Source organism: Ceratotherium simum, chromosome 2 (assembly GCF_057802395.1).
Source record: "Ceratotherium simum simum isolate JZ-2026a chromosome 2, ASM5780239v1, whole genome shotgun sequence".
Lineage (NCBI taxonomy): Eukaryota > Metazoa > Chordata > Mammalia > Perissodactyla > Rhinocerotidae > Ceratotherium > Ceratotherium simum.
The window spans coordinates 75,088,448-75,102,079 of NC_141901.1; the positions used below are offsets into that span (position 1 = coordinate 75,088,448).

At 43.1% G+C, this 13,632-nt stretch overlaps 1 protein-coding gene and 1 long non-coding RNA gene across 8 annotated transcripts in view; one reads left to right on the top strand and one right to left on the bottom strand.

Annotated features, from left to right (window-relative positions):
- Positions 1-2,025: 2,025 nt before the first annotated feature.
- LOC147918062 (uncharacterized) lies at positions 2,026-8,568 on the bottom strand. 2 transcript variants are annotated; one of them, XR_015556118.1, is made up of 3 exons: positions 7,347-8,537; positions 3,909-4,057; positions 2,026-3,098 (listed from the first exon to the last, which is right to left on the bottom strand). It is a non-coding gene; the product is annotated as an uncharacterized LOC147918062 (long non-coding RNA). The 2 variants fall into 2 exon arrangements; XR_015556117.1 differs by lacking the exon at positions 2,026-3,098 and having other exon boundaries at positions 3,801-4,057; positions 7,347-8,568.
- A 135-nt stretch (positions 8,569-8,703) lies between these two features.
- Positions 8,704-13,632, top strand: part of KYAT3 (kynurenine aminotransferase 3) — a 62,945-nt gene continuing 58,016 nt past the window's right edge. The window contains exons 1-2 of one of the 6 annotated variants that reach the window (XM_087447959.1): positions 8,704-8,795; positions 9,294-9,573. The gene's annotated coding sequence lies outside the window, so the exon portion shown is untranslated. Of the gene's footprint in view, positions 8,796-8,820; positions 8,838-8,884; positions 9,574-13,632 lie in introns of those variants that run through there. The other 5 variants (XM_087448002.1, XM_087447981.1, XM_087447975.1 and 2 more) reach the window with 5 other exon arrangements.

Consider the following 13,632-nt stretch of genomic DNA (forward strand, 5'->3'; position numbering starts at 1 on the left):
TAACATAGTCATTTATTATCGTTATCAAGCATTATATACTGTACATGATTGTATGTGCTATACTTTTATACGATTGGCAGCGCAGTAGGTTTGTTTACACCAGCATCACCACAAACTCGTGAGGAATGCATTGTTCCATGACATTACAAAGGCTACAATGTCACTAGGCGATAGGAATTTTTCAGCTCTGTTACAAATTATGGGACCCCCGTTGTATATGCCGTCTGTCATTGACTGAAATGTCATTACGCAGCACATCCTTGATAGTTAAAAATATGGTATTGTGCACTTCAAAATTTGTTAAGAGGGGCCAGCCCAGTGGCATAGTGGTTAAGTTCGCACACTCTGCTTCAGCATCCAGAGTTCGCGGGTTCTGATTCTGGGCGCAGACCTACATACAGTTCATCAAGCCATGTTGTGGCAATGTCCTGCATACAAAGTAGAGGAAGATTGGCACAGATGTTAGCTCAGGGGAAATCTTCCTCAAGCAAAAAGTGGAAGATTGGCAATGGATGTTAGCTCAGGGCCAATCTTCCTCACCAAAAAAAAAAAAAAAAAACAAAACAAGAGAGTAGAAATCATGTTTAGCGTTCTTACCACCAAAAAGGGGGACAGGGTTAGGAAAACAGATATGTCCATTACCTTGGTTGTGGTGATGATATCATGAGTTTATGCACAAGTCCAAACTCATCAAATGGTACACATTAAATGAATACAATTCTTTGCATGTCAATTATACCTCATTAAAGCCATTTAAAAAAGTTCTGGAACACAATTCTTGAGATCCAGGTGGTTCCTCCTGACTGGTGGATTTAACAAGCATTTAAAGAAGAAACAATACCAATTGTACACAATTTCCTCCAGAAAATAGAAGAGGGAACATTTCCCAAATCATTTTACAGGGGCAGCATTGTCCTGATACCACAATCAAACAAGCAAAAAAAGAACAGTATAAAAAAAGAAAACTACATCTCATTATCTCTCATGAACATATATGCAAAAATCTTCAGTGAAATATTAGCAAGTTGAATCCAGCAATGTATAAAAATAATGCACCTCAATCAAGCGGGGTTTATCCTGTGAATGCAAGGCTAGTTCAAAATCAATGAATGTAATTCACCATACTAAAAGCCTGGTGAAGAAAAACCACTTAATTATGTAAACAAATGCAGAAAAACCTTGACAAAATATGATATCTATTTATGATAAAACTCTCAGCAAACTAGGAGTAAAAGTGAACTTCTTCAAGCTGAGAAAATGCATCTACAAAAACCTACAGCTAACATCATAGTTAATGATGAAAAACTGAATGTTTTGCCCCTAACTCTGGAATAAAGCAAGGATGTCTACTCTCACCATTTCTGTTCAACATTATACTGAAAGTCTTAGCACTACATGGCAAGAAAAGGAAATAAAAGGCAGATAGATCAGAAAGGATAAAACTGTCTTTATTCTCTGACAAAATGATTATCTATATAGAAAATCCCAGAGAATCTACAAAAAAACCCTCTTAGAACTAATAAATGAGTTTAACGGGGTCATAAGACACAAGATCAACACACAAAATCAATCTTCTGTTGTATTTTTATATACAAGCAATGAACAACGGGAAACCAGAATTTAAAAAACAATGCCATTTACAACAGCTACCAAAAAAATGAAATACTTAGGTATAAATCTAACAAAAGATGTACAGGGTCTCTATGTTGAAAACCATTCTAAGACTAAGAGATTACAGGATAGATCATGATCCATGAATCTCCTTAGATTCCATCTCCCTAGTAGTTTTTACAATGTTCCTTCTAGTCACTGTAGAGCAGAAAGTTCAAGACCCTTTTTCTAGAGTTAGCCCTAACAAAAGCATGTGCTCAACACTGGTTAAGTTCCACTGAGCACTGAAAATATGTCCATTGTTGTGTTAGGCTTTTTTCCAAATAGAAAAAGGAAAAAATATGGCCCAGAGCTCAGAATGGCAAATCATATGCCTACCATATACAAACACATATCCCACCCTTCCCACCCATTGGGAGTTCCTTGACAAAGAGGAAGTCATAGAACACCAGACAGGCACTCACCCAGTTTTTATTATGGAGATTTTTTTCCAGCCCATTACCAAAACAGTCCCCCTAGGGAGTGAGATGAGACCACATGGAAAACAGCAATTGCTTGCGCTAAAGGGATTTATTCACTCAAAAGTCACTTGTTGAATACCCACCAGGTACTCTGCCAAGGACTGGGAAACATAGGTGTAGCCCCTCTCTTAAGGAGCTAACAGTCCAGTGGTGAATACAGATATTAAACAAATAAACACAGAAAATTAAATACCCAGGAAATTGAGGGGAGAGGGTTTCTACGACTTAGGAAGGAGTTGATATAATTCCCCTACACCAAGATACCTCAGATGGCTCCTTCGTATGTTTTAACCATGTTTCCCCTTATCAGCCAATTAGTAGAAAAAAAGAAATGCAAATTGGGAGGGCAGGACAGGAAGAGAGAGAAATTGAGGGAGCAAGAGGCCTATCACCTGGCCCCCAAACATAACTTGAACAGTGTATCATGCACTCAGCATCTCCATCTTTTTGAGTGAATAGGGAAGTGCAAGAAATGAAGAAGACAACGCGCTCCATCTAGTGGCCAACATTTTAATTTTTCTTCACGGTATTTTATCACCACCTTACATCTTCTGAGTTGGTTTGTTCATATTTACTGCCTATCTCCAGCCCCCTCTGCTAGAATGTAAGCTCCGTGTGGGCAGGAACTTTGTCTACTTCCTTCATCATGAATCAGCAGAGTCCAGAAGGGTGCCAGGCACATAGTAAACACTCAATACAATAAGTATTTTTAGACATATGAACAAACATCTTATATACACTGTTTATCATCCCAACTCCATTCCTGATGTTTCTCCTTAAAAGTTTATCACTTGCTGGGGCTGGCCCCGTGGCTTAGCGGTTAAGTGCGCGCGCTCCGCTACTGGCAGCCTGGGTTCAGATTCCAGGCGCGCACCGACGCACCGCTTGTCCCGCCATGCTGATGCGGCGTCCCACGTGCAGCAACTAGAAGGATGTGCAATTATGACATACAACTATCTACTGGGGCTTTGGGGAGAAAAAGGGAAAAAAAAAAGGAAGAAGATTGGCCTGGATGTTAGCTCAGGGCTGATCTTCCTCACAAAAAAAAATAAAAAAGTTTATCATTTGATCATTTAACATCTTATTGAATGTCACAGGAATTTGATAGTTATTCATATTATTGTATTATTTCGAGTACTCTTCTCCTCTTACAGCAGGAATGTAAGGTGAAAAAGGCTTTAGGAACTTACAAATCCACCTTAATTGGGTTTTTTTCCCCCTAGGGCTGGTCCTTCTTAGTACTGTTCTAGGGCTATGAGATAAAGGAAGAAGGTAGTTCTGCTGGCCTCACTCTTAGCACCTAGAAGGGACAGATGCCTTTTGAGAAGCATTTCCAGATAATGAGGCATCGCTTCTCCTCCCTGACACTCCTCTGTTGTCACTGGAAGGACCATGTAAAAGTAGAGTGGGATGCCTTTGGTGAGCAACCTGAAGAGTGAGTAAACCATCACAGCCATACTATGATTGTATATCAGAAAGTCCACGTAAAAGAGTTAAAGGGGCCGGCCTAGTGGCGCAAGTGGTTAAGTGCGCGTGCTCCGCTGCAGCGGCCCGGGGTTCGCAGGTTCGGATCCCGGGCGCCACCAACGCACCGCTTGGCAAGCCATGCTGTGGTGGCATCCCATATAAAGTAGAGGAAGAGGGGCACGGATGTTAGCCCAGAGCCAGTCTTCCTCAGCAAAAAGAGGAGGATTGGCAGATGTTAGCACAGGGCTGATCTCCTCACACACACACAAAAAAAGAGTTAAACAAAACTGAAGCTGATTTCTCTCTCACGTAAGTACAGTAGGTCCAGGGTTGGAGTGGCGGCTCCATGACGTCAGGGCTCAGGTTCCCTCTCTCCCATCCTATCGCTCCACCATCGTCAACTTGCAAATTCCACCTGCTGGTCCAGGAGGGCTGCAGCCATCATGTCAGCGCTTCAACTGTCAGGGAAACCAAAAAGCCAAGAGAGTGAGAAGGGCATACTACCCCTTTAAGACTTTTCCTGGAAGAAGCACATTCAGTTTCCACATATATCCCACTGGCCAGGATTTAATCTTATGGCGAACTCAGCTACAACAGAGGCTGGAAATGCAGTCTTCATACCAAGCACTCACATACTCTGCTGAAATTTGGGGGTCCTATTACTACAGAGGAAGAGAAAACTAAATATTGAGAAATAACTAGCAGCCCAGTCGTAAAGATTCTCTTTCCCTTCATCTCAGGGAAAAATGTTATGGTACTTACTAAGAACCAAGCACTGTTCTCAGTTTTTTTAGGTCTAATAAATCATTCAATCCTCAAAATAGTGCTATAAGTAAGGTTCTATTATCCAGATTTTACAGATGAGGAAATTGAAGCACATAGAAATGAAGCAACTTGCCCAAGGTTACACATCTAGAAAACGGCAGAGCTGGGATTAGAACCAGACAGTTTGGCTTACCCACTATGCTATACTGCCTTCTCTCTGCTATATTTCAGAAGATTTTCAGTCCTCTATATAAGGCAATGGAAAAGGCTTTATCTATATAAGGAAGATACTGTCTTTTTATTTAGAAAACAAAAGCAGAAGGTATAAGGAAAATACACCTATTAGCTATTAATTCCAGGGAGTCACTTACATTTCTCTTTTAAACACCAACATGAGTATAAAGAATGACACAATCCTTGACATATGAACACAGGATTCAAATGCCCAGCATTTGGACAGTCAGTCATTTAACGAACAAGCATGTAAACCAATAACAATATGGAACAAAATAAAATTCTTACCAAGCAAGGGGGTTCACTACCCAACACATATAGGAGCCAATACTATGGCACCAGCTTTGGAGAAAAGAAAGAGAAGAGCTTTATTGTGAGGTCAACCAGCAAAGAGACAGGAGGCAAAGCTCTCATATCTGTCTCTCCAATCCAGGGTTCAGGGTGAAATTTAAGGAGTTAGGGGCTCCTATGCTGTATCTAGGCCCCTGGAAGCTGACTGGCTAGTCTCAAATCAGTCCATAATCAAGCTACTTGGGCTGCTGGAAGTCAGGTTTTCCTTACTGAAGGACTTCTTGCTTCATAAAGGGCTCAGGTGGCAACATTTCTGAAAATTCTTGGTTCTGGGGTCATCCTGAGGCTATGGGTTTCCACCTGGCACATGTGCAGCGCTGTCTCTGTTACTGAGCAAGGTTTGATTAATCAAAAACCTGTTTTAAGGAAGCAAAACTAATTCAAGCTGGTCAATGCTTTATGTGCTGTTTCAAAATCAAACAGACCCCTGAGAGGGCCTGGGCCCATGGCCAAGTGGTTAAAGTTCCACATGCTCCGCTTCGGAGGCCCAGGTTCTCAGGTTCGGATCCCAGGTGCAGACCTACTCCCCTCACTGGTCATGCTGTGGTGGTGTCCCACATATAAATTAGAGGAAGATGGGCACAGATGTTAGCTCAGGGCTAATCTTCCTCAAGCAAAAAAAGAGGAAGATGGGCAACAGATGTTAGCTCAGGGCAAATCTTCCTCAGCAAAAAAAACAAAAACAAAAACAAAAGACCCCTGAGAACAAGATGGACTCTCTGTGGCTAACGGGGACCTTAAAACAAAATGGAGTGAAGCAGCCATAATGGGACCGAACGCAGTCATGTAGTCCGTTCTCGGAAAAACCACAGAACGCGCTCTTAAGCTTGGAGTCTGCCAGCGTTCCTGATTTTACAAAGCCCCTAACAGCCACTCAGACCTAACCAATAAAACTGTGACCTGCGTCAACCAAACAGGATTAAGCAGGCTTGCATCCCTCATTTGTGCTAGTGGACCTGGCTTGTATCTCTCATTGCATAAACAGGACTGAGTGGGAACGGGGAACCTGGGCGGAAACATTTTCTATAAAGGCAGCCCCCTTTTCTTTGTTCTCCCAGAGCATACTTTTGATTTGCTGCACATGGCGTGTCTCTCCAGTTTGCAAACTGTATGAGCAATAAAACTTTCCTAACTAAATTCTTGTATTCTAGAGATTTTTGTTGACAACAACAAGAGATGGGAAACCAAACGCACTTACCTTTTCTCTCTACTTAAGCCCCACAAAAACAGCAGTAGGGAGATCCAAGTAAGTCATAAACCCACAAGAACAAAAACAACAAAGGGAAGGACAGTTGTAACAAAATGATAGAAGTAAGAAAGCAGATGGGCAGGGAGTAACTGACAGCAGATTCAAACATGCTGAATCCTAGACAGTCATGAAGAAAGCCAAAAAAGGAACCAGATTTCCCCCAACAGAACTCTCCAAAGGCTCACGACTAAAAACAGGAGGACCATTTAAACGACTTTCTAAGAAACAACTACATCTCTAGACCCCTACCCCTGGTCTGCAGAGGCCCACCAATTGGTCCTCCTTCACCTCAGCAAGAGATTAGCAGTTTATACTCTGAAGAGGGTAAGCAGAGAGTGTGAATTAGGAGAAATCGGGCCTAGCTGATGGTGGAGGGACAGTGCTGAAATAGAGGTAATTAGTGAATGTCAGCATAACGAATGTGGAGCTCCTTAGCCCTCTTTCTCTCCTCTGCCATCCCCCTAGTCCTCGCCAACATCATCTCTCACTCGAACAACCTCCCACAGAGCTTCCTGCTTCTACACTTGCCTGCCCACGAGTCCCTTCTCCAAGGCAGCTAGAGGATCTTTAAAAAATGGAATTAAGATTACATTATTCCTCTGCTTAAGATTTTCCAATGGCTGCTTCAGAATAAAATCTAAACTCCTTTCTGTGGTCTTCAAGGCTCTGCATGACTGGCCCCTGCCTTTCTCTCTGCCCTAACCTGGAAGCACTTTTCGCCCCAAATCACTATGTTTTAAACACACTGGTCTCTCTCTTACTCCTTGAACATGCCAAGTTTGTTACCATATCAGGGCCTTTTCAACTGCTGTTTTCCTTTCCAGAATCAATTTTTGCAAGGTTGCCTCTTCTTCATTCATTCTGGGTTCAAACGTCACCTCATCAAATAAGCCTTTCGTGACCATCCTGTTTAAACTGTCTGCTGTCTCCACCCCTCCCTGCTTCTCTCATAACACTCACCACCCACTGAAGTCATTGTTTACATTTACTTGTCTATTGTCTGTTTCTCCCTCTGTAAGGCTTAAGACTCACACTTGTTCTGCCTTGTGTTCCCCAGTAGCCTCAGCACCTATGTCCTCAATTTATATTCGTTCAATGCAAGAAAAAGAAAAGCAGCACCTGGCATTGGGAACTGAACTGACACTTACCCTGAAGGCTTCAGTGCTGTTAGGAACTAGCCGTCGTGTTCCCTCGTGAAACATAACAATCTGACGGAACTCCAACATCAAAGTCGCTCTGTGATCATGATGAAGTGGGACAACAGACAAGATCACTTAATCATCTTCTCTACACACAGATAAAAGCAAGGCCACTGTGCAAACAACAAAAATATCCAACTTCCTCCTCTACCAACAAGTAAAACTGTTGCTTTTTTACCAGTTACAGATTTAGCCTTGCAATTTCCCTCCCTTGTCCTACATAAGATGTATTATGATACCCAATCTTATAATTACCCCCACTTTCTGACAGCATCCAAAACAGAACAAATCTCCATTTCCTTGAACCCTCTCCCTAAATCACCTAATACAAGCCCAGATCCTAGCAGAAGCCATTTCTAACACTCTGTCATTGAAATGACCCAGTTCCCCAAGGTGTGTGTTCTCCCTCTTTACAATGAGTAATAAACCCAACTTTCTGACTATAGGTGTGCTCCTGGTGGTCTTCTGGCTGGATAGTATTGACAAATGAATGCCCCTCACCAGAGCTCACAATCTAGGGGCAGATTCTCTATCGGACACAATAATTTCTCCATTCACCTAACCTCTTCTGAACCTCCTTCAACAAAAGATCCTCTTTGTTCTTTGCTCTAGGCCTGAAGAGCAATGCTACTGCCATTCCCATTCCATCTCTCCTCTCATCTTCTTAAAACAGGAGAGGAAGAAAATCTAATTATGAAACTTGATTCTTAACAGAAGCTCTCCCTTTGTCAACACCGCCCTCCCCAAAGGAGTAATTCATGGTGTTCCTTTTTCTCTTAGCTGATTTTTCTTCCTTACTTTCAGTGTCACTTATTTTCCTCCTTCAGTCTGACCTCCCCTTTTCATTCTCAGTTCTCTGATCAAACTCAGTTTACTGTTCAGGAATATAAAGTTCTTCAGCTTTCTTTTCCACCCGCAGCACACGTGATAAACACACCTACAAACCCTTTTGCACATCCTCTTTAGCTTTGCTTTCTCTCCTGCACCTTCCAACATTGTTCTAACTACAATCCTCCCCTTGCCTAACCTCTGTGGCCCCATAGCTTGCCTTTGCTTCAAATCGATCTTTGCCCTATAACCTACTCCAACCCAGTCACAAATATCCAGTTAGAGCCCTGGCCCTAAATTGCATACCCAATCCCAGGCCTTACCCAGGCCAGTCTCTATCCCGCCGCCCTAACTGGCCCTTACCTCCACGTTTCCCCGCCTCCTGCCCCGGCCCTCGCCCAGTGCCATCCAGTCCGCGATCCCGGCCGAGCCCTCAGCCAATCCGCGCTCTGAATCCAGACCCGCGGCAAGCCCCGCCCAGGCCCCGCCCCCTCGTCCGAATCCCGCCCCACCAGGCCCTCGACCCACGCGGACTCGAGCCCCGGGAGGCGCGGTTGTCGCGGGAGGGAGGTGAGTGGGGCGCGAGGCGGGCGCTCCGCAGCGGAGAGACGGGTACGGTCCGGCGAGCAGCGTCCGCGGAGCGCGGCCGGGAGGGAGGGAAGTCGGCTGGGGGCAGTACCTGGAGCCGCGCGCCGGGCGGGCTGGGAGAAGAGCCCGGGCCGGATTTCCTTCAGGACTCGGACTCGCCCTCGAGCCGATGCTCGAGCCAGGGCCTGGGCCCCTGACCCCCCGCCCTGGCGGGCCGCGGGGGTGGCTGCAGAGGGTCCGCGCTGGAATGACAGAGTTTCCTCTGGAGAGTATGTCACCTAGGTGACTGGCCTTCTAGTGTGGGACCCCAGGACCCGGGTCATCGTCTGCCCCTTTGCAGTATTGGCATTTTGAAAACTGTGTGGGAAGGTAACACCGACTCCAGTTCATCCATAACCTGGATTTTTAATTTAAAAAAGGGAAACAAAGGCTGTTAACTTTGCCACGTAAGTGAAGCTTAGTGGAATCCGTTGTTTTTAGATAAAAGAAACGCGGTGCCGTCAGCCTTTGGAGTGCGAGCCCCGCCGAGCACAGCAGTCATTCCTGCGTCCTGCCGGCTCCGCTGCTGCGCGAGGGAGAGTCGGGGCGGCTTGCTCACCCACAGCAGGCTGCAGGTCCGCCATTGGAAAGCTTCAGCTCACGTTGTGCTGAGAGCTGATTCCTGCACGCTTCAACCGGTCAGCCCTACTCCTTCCCTCTGGAGAAGTGTCTTGTACCTGTCCTCCCGGACGCAAAGCGCTTGTAAGTTGCTCATTTGGATGTAAGTCGAGAGTTCAAACTTCTTACAACTCATTTTGACTGCTTTGCTTACCTGTGAGCTCTGAATTCTGCCTGCATCAATTCACCAAACTTCTCAGCTTCAGGTCACCCCCAGATGTGCCACGCATCCCTTCTGTATCTTCATTTTAAACAGTCTACTCCGATGATAATAAATAGGCAGATTTTCTATTGATCATGCATATTTGAATATGGAGTTTTTCTTCTGTATATTTGCTGTAATCACGTTTACTAGGTCACCCTGATTCACAATTGCCTGATTTTCTTCGCACAACATTGTTTTTAAGGAGAAACTAGAGAAATTAAAAAGTGAAAATATTGTTTAGAATTAAAAGACATATTCCTTTGGATTATCTCCAACTTTTCAATGGCGTCCAAATTTATTTAGTTAGTTTATTGGTGAATATACACCTGGAATGTTAATTGCTTTAGAAAAGTGCTGCTCAAAAAGTGTTCATTTGAAGTACAGAAGAAAAATAGCTTCAGAGGTTCTAAATCTGTATCTGTCAGCCTGCTGAGATTTCCTTGGTGCCATTTTTCCACTGATGCCCGCACAGTTCCTTCCACAATGAGATTACCTAGTGAAAGAGTAATGAGTGAGAAGGAAAGAGAGCCTAGATCCTAGTGTTGAGGAATTCCGTCATTTCATAGCAGGGCGGGGGAGAGAGAGGAGGAAACTGGGATCATGGTACTTCAAGAGCCGAGGGAACTTGTATTTCTTGGTGGAGACAGGGCTTGTCAAGCAGTATCTAAAGCTGCAGATTGCTCAAGGAAAATGAGAATTGCAAAATGTCCACTGGGTTTAACAATGTGAAGGTCAAAATTGACTTGAGCAAGAGCTGCCTCTGTGGACTAAAGGGGATAAAAGTCAGATTGCCCCAGGTTGAGTATAGATTGAGGACAAGGAGACAGCTAATAAAATGATGCCTTTTTCAAAGTTTTGCTTTTGAGAGAAAGTAAGTGACAAGGAAAGTTTTGATTTGAAGAGGAGATGAGCAACAGGGAGGAGAAGATAGAGTCAAAAATTTTATTTTTTGTGTATTTGTATTTTTGTTTTGTTTTTGTTGTTTTTTTAACTGGAAGAAACTTGAGCAAGCAAAGCTGACTACACGGGAGAAAAGGTAATAATGAGTGGAGCAAGGTCCCTGCAGAGGTGGGAGGAATGAGATCTGAGTGTGGGAGAGGGGATGATGCTTTTGTAGGAGGGCTGCTTCCTTTGTTGTAATGGGAACGAAGAAAAAGGGATATTTCAGGTTTGGTGTTTACCATGGGAGAGTTCCCATCTGATGGCTTCTGTTTTCTCTGTGATAGGAAGCAAGCTCATCTGCTTAAACTAAAGAGGGTTTTAGGTTACAATACTCATTGTGGACTATGAGAGAGAATATTGCTGGGTTTTCAACCAGTCCTGAGAATTATAGTGACATAAGACAGATTAACAGGAGAAAAGCACACAAGTTTAATATAAATTCTGCACGACACAGAAGATCTCATAAGGAAATGAAGACCCAAAGGAGTGGCCAAACCAAATGCTTTTATACTAGGTTGAACCAAGAGAGACAATTATGAAAAAGTAACTAAAATATATGAGGAGGCTAAAGGAAGATAGGGATTATTTTAACAAGGTCTGTTTGTACAGAATTCTCTCAGCTTCGACCCCTGACCCCCGTCTAAGAATGTTTCTTTCCTCCTGGTACAGGGAGGGCGTCTTTCACGTGGGAATTTCATCTCTCGTTTTCAGGAAGAAAGGGGGAGATCAGATCGCCCTTCTTGCTTCTGCTGTTTTTCAAGTGCCTTTAGCTCAAAATAGTCCTTAGGCCAGAGTGGCATATTTTGGGATGGCATATTCTGCCATCCTTCACCTATGAAATATAGTAGAAATGCTAGAGAGTGTTGGGGGTCAGTTTGAGATTAATGACCATGAATTTGTGGTGAAACCAGTCCTATGCTGCATGACTTTCTCTGACAGTCCACAGCTTCATGGACCATAGGAAGCACAGACACTGTAGTTAAGTTCATCCAGAGCTAGAGTTTTACAGACAAATGAAAAGACAGACAAGGCGGGTTAGGGCACTGTCAAAAACGTTACGGAGGTGGTGGAACTGGTATCTAAACTGGAAAATAGAGGAAGGTGAGGGCTGATTGGGAAAAGGAGAGGCAGCCTCCTAGAGATCTTGATGATATTGAAGAACAGCAATAGTTGGAATAATTAAGTAAATTGAAAGGATAGATAGTTTCTGGTCAACGAGCAGACTGCTTCAGTTAATTACTTTGGAATTAGACCAGATTGAGGTAATGGCAAGGTGCAGGGTATGACTGTAGGAGAGAGTGACTAAGGTGGAATGGAGGAGAAGAGCAGTGGACGTGGGGATGTGTCAGTTGTTGGAAGGGTTATCTCTGAAGACATTAAAATCACCTGGGATGATACTCTGAGTTGAGAAGAAAGCTGTATGCCTAATGACACAATCCTTAATGAATGACAGGGGGTTATCGACAGGTCAAGAGATAACATCAGTGAGGCAGATGAGAGGAGTAATAGTCTGGCCATGGTAAATGGACAGCAAGAAAGAGGTAGGTGGGGCATCTAAGAACACAAGCCAACACTGAGGAATATAGAAGTGGTATCTTCAGGGAACAATAAGGTTTGAGTTACAGCAAGGAGAACACTCTGAGAACATAAAGGTATAATGGAGTTTGCTGATTATGGTGCAGTTGTTCCAAAAGACACTGGAAGGTTTGGACAGTGGAAGAGAAGTGAAGAGCTGGGTCAGTTGCCAGGTAGTACATTGCATTATGGAGGTAGTGTGCTGTAGAAGACAGGGGAGAAGATGTGCACTTTAGGCTTTGGAATTTCTAGATGAAAACAGGTGGATTTAGTGTCAACTCCCCAAGGAGAATGGCCTGGTGGCCAGAGGGCATGGCTCACCCAACCTGGGGTGAAATTTCCCAAGAGCTGCAGTCTAAGGTCACCCATGACCAACCAGTGACTTAGTACCTTCTGAGATGACCTTCAAACCAACGATCCGTTTATTCATCTGTTTTGGAAAATGGGGAAACTGAGGCTCAGCAAGAGTCAGTGACTTGTCCAAGGAGAGAAACATGTTTTTAGTATTAAGGATAAGGATTAGAATCCAGGTATCCTGATGCCTAGTCCTGTTTATTCCCCTAGTTTATCTCAAGAAGGAAGAAGAGGTTTCTCTTAGAAGAGGTTTCTCTCATTTGTCTACTTGCAAGAAAGCAGTTTGCTTATACTTTGCTTAAATAGCTAAGAAATTAGGCTGAACTTAAATAAATGGACATTTATTTGCCTAAAAAATATATATTGTCAAAAAATATATATTGTCAAAAATACATATTGATATATATATATTTATAAATATATAAATCAAATAACTTCATGATACTGAATGAAGATTGTTCAATATAGTTCCTGGTGTTTGGTAATACCTTTCCTTAAAACTATTTTTACTGCCTAACCAGCTTAATATTTGATTCCTGAACAGGACAGTTAATGATATAAGAAGAGGCATGTCTTGATTTAAGAAAACCTGGGCTTTGACTTGAAAGACATAAAACCATAGGGGTAATTATTTACTTTACCAAAGAAATCAATATTTCATAAAAGCACTCTTATAAACAGTCCACTTAAATCATTCACTTATAATGAGTTTATGTATTCATTCAGTCGTTTAACACTTCTATTTATCAAGTGTCTAATATGTGCCAGAGAACACAGTGGTGAACTAAACACACCAGACCCCTGCTCGTGGAACTTACATTATAAATTGTCGAATGAACGAATGAGTGGCCAGCCAAACAAACAAACAAAAAAGTGCTTTGGAGAGAATTAAAATAGGCTGATGTGATGTAGAATGGCTAAGAGGCTGTCATTTAAGCTGAGGTTTTATTGACAAGGTCAGGATTTTATATTTCACTTTTTCAGAAACATCCAGTATATTACTTTCCATGTCCAGTACTTTCTGAAGCCTTAATATTTTGGTAACTTAAAGAGATTCATAGCTAGCTTCAATGGTCCCTTTGAATC